This window comes from Apis mellifera, linkage group LG2, assembly GCF_003254395.2.
Source record: "Apis mellifera strain DH4 linkage group LG2, Amel_HAv3.1, whole genome shotgun sequence".
In the NCBI taxonomy this organism is placed as follows: Eukaryota; Metazoa; Arthropoda; class Insecta; order Hymenoptera; family Apidae; genus Apis; species Apis mellifera.
The window spans coordinates 12651757-12655160 of record NC_037639.1 but is presented as its reverse complement, the minus strand read 5'-3'; the positions used below and the strand labels follow the sequence as shown (position 1 = coordinate 12655160).

Sequence of the window (3404 nt, the reverse complement as noted above, 5' to 3'; positions counted from 1 at the left end):
ATTATTATCTGGGAATTTATCGGCCAAGCTTTGAATGGAAAAGTGGGAAAAAAAGAAACAAAAGTCGAGGAGGGAAGCGTAATTGTATGGGCGTCGTGACGTTGAGGTTTTATTTTCGAGAAAGATGAATTCACCAAGAATGGTCCTGAGCTAATTAAATTGCCTCTCTGGTTTTTTTCGCGGGAAACGAACGACCAAATAAACGGGAAAGAAATAAACAAAATCGTGCCCCTGGTCGATGCTTTCAAACCCAGCCCCAGTTCAAACTTAACACGCAATTGGACCAACAACTTTTTTTCAGCTACCGAGTTAACATTGCCATTTTCAACTTTTAATTAGGACTTTAATGGGGAGAAAGAGAGAGAAAAAAAGAAAAGAAATCGAGCTATTTTCGAGCTGATACTCAACCGTTCCCTTATTAAATCTTTAACGTAAGAATTAAAACTCACTTTATTCGAATCTATTAATAGGGTCTATAGAAATAAAAAAAAAAAGAAAATAGGTTTGATTGGCGGCAATTGTGCGTTGCAATCCTTAACCAATTAACCGTTGTCTCGAGGATGGCACATTTGGCCGATACAACGGGCCGATTGGTCACGCCAGCGGATAAAATTAGCATAGGCATAAGTGGGCACGATTTTTTATAGCATCGGTTAACGCAACCCTCCGCACTGTCGAAGCTCATTGTCCCTCTATTATGTCACCGTCGAAGAGGGACGTTAATTCGGCGTCGAAGGGTGGCTAATGTTATGCAAATCCCTCATTAACGGGCCGTCATTTGAAACACGGCGACGTTTTCACGTTTCCCCGTTTCCAGCCAACGCACTCGAGTTTAATTAATCTCGAAACGATTTAAACGTTGACGATTTTCTTTACCACGAATAATAATTACGAGGGATGTTGCGTACGATGATCTTAATCTCCATAACCGATTTCTTCAAAAAAAAACAAACAAACGAAAATGAAACACGAGATTCGACTAGAGAAGTTTGCAACAATGAAATCGAATCAATCGGATATCACCGATTAATTAATACACAACATCGACACGGTACACGGAGAAGATATTGTGTTAACGATCATTCCACCCGATAACGATCATTATTATCGCATTGTCTAAGTACCGGCGGCTTGTCAAGCGTGTCACCATTAATTGTCGCTTTCGTATGCCCGATGTTCCCCGCTAATTGCATTCCTTACTCGATTTCCATTACAGAACGGCTCCTACGCTGACACGTATCTGGACACGAGGACTGACAACTTTACAGGTCCGATTCTCGGTACCCGCTTGGTGCCAGGCCTCGATCGAGAGATACCGTTGGAAGGTGTAGGTAGGCTAAGTGGTGTTCTTCTCGTGTGCCCCATTGTTGCCCGAAACGGTTAAGTTAATCCCGCTGCTCGATCGTACCGAGATAAACCGAGAGAGGGGGAGGGTTAAATAAGGATTAGCGCGATGACTGGACGAGATTTGAAGACAGGTTGTTCCCTGTCTTCGATCCTGGAATCCCGATCGACCGAGCTGTCGCCTCTCCTCCGTTTTTCTTTCTTTCCTCTCCAAATCGTGGTGGACCTCGATCGAAATTTCCGATTCGGGAATCATCGCGTGAAAAACTGTGTGCCCCTCCAACTGAGGGAACAGCGTCGGTAGATCGGTATCTGAACCTGTTAAAGCGACGTTAAAAGGTGGTCACTGATGGTTGAGCAGAGAGTGACCGTCGGATCGAAACGAGTTTTCCTGCCTTCCCGGGGATGGTTACAAAGGGTTGCGTGACTGTAATTTTTTATCTCTCGAATTTCTCCCCGTTCATCTCGGAAATCGATACTTGGATCGATACCAACACAGTGCAGGAGCAATCCTCGGGATGGAAGGAAATCGCCGCCTCTTCTATTATTTCTATTCTACGCGAAGAAAGAAGGAATCGGTGGAGAGATCGAGAGAAAATTCAACGAAGGTCGAAGCTCTCATTTCTCTCAGGATAGTAATAGTAGTAGTAATAGTAGCAGTCCTCGTTCTCATAGGTATTGTATCTCTAGGTTTCTCGATTGCCTTCGTCTCTATCGGGATCGAGACAACTACGGACTCTCTGGTTGGATTAGATTCTGCCTCGGCCGGGCGAGGCGGTGTGTAATCATGGAACGACTACAAATCTCCCGACCCCTTCGTGACCAGCTGTACACGGGTTGCTGGTCGGGTTCGTAGCCTGTTCGAGGAAGGGTGTTCTCGCGTCATCACGATGGCCACGCACAATACACGCGCGTTTTTTCTTTCTTTCTCTATTTCTTTTTTTTTTTTGTATCATCACCGCGAATGATACAAAAGAGAGAATGTTCTTTCACGAAAGGGAGGGGGGATGGAAATTAAGTGGCTGTTTCATGGTGCTAATTATGACAAATAGGGCAGACTTTACGATCTCGCTATTAATCTCGAAACAGAGTTCCGCTCTTCGTTTCGTTTCGCAATCGTTTCGACCTAGTTTCTTAAGAAATTGAAGCATCGAACAGTTCCCACCGATGTTTCATCCACTTATTCGATTAAATATAGGGAATATCGCGATAACGATGGTATTAAAAGTGAAAAAAAAAGAAAGGAAAGGAAAGGAAAAAAACGAGCCACGTCTTAAAGATGGATCTTAATCAAATTATTCGATCGAGATATTCAATTAACGATTCAATTGATCGATGAATTTTAGAATGGTTTAATTGGTCTAATAATGTATCGATGTTTGTGCAAACGAGTTGTGTAAAAAAGATTATCACTATTATCAATATTATACACTTGATACGTGCGATTATCGACACGACGCGATATAAAACGCGCTGAAAGTTCATTGCACCGTTACTCTCGTTGCCAAGCGCTTCAGAATATCTTCTCGAATTTGAAAAGAACACGCTACGTGTATATTGTCTACGAGCCGCGCTTCGTACTTTCATTCACCACTTTCTCTCTGTTTTTACATTTCTTCGTGTACGAAAAGATTAATCAATCAAAAATATACGAAATATTAATAACAAATTATACGGAACGGACGATCGGTATAAATGTTAATTATAATATTAATCAAATGTTAATTATAATATTAATCAAATAATTGTTACGACATTACTCGTGTTTCATTTATATATAGGTATCTACGTTTAACCGCAGAGAAATTGAAATTACACGTCAAAGCTCCAATTTTAATTACGATTATTAAAAGATCGATCGATGCAGAGAGTTCATTTCATAAACGCGAAACACCACAATCAACGTTGAGATTAATTTAATCTTGAAACCGCGAAATTGTGTTACGGGAACCGGTTACATGCCGTAATAAGTGAGACTTTTCACAACAGGCTCAGTGGTCTAGGGGTATGATTCTCGCTTTGGGTGCGAGAGGTCCCGGGTTCAAATCCCGGCTGAGCCC

The 3404-nt window shown here is 42.0% G+C and overlaps 1 non-coding gene across 1 annotated transcript; it reads left to right on the top strand.

The window, feature by feature from the left end:
- Positions 1-3332: 3332 nt before the first annotated feature.
- On the top strand, positions 3333-3404 carry TRNAP-UGG. The gene has a single exon. It is a non-coding gene; the product is annotated as a tRNA-Pro (tRNA).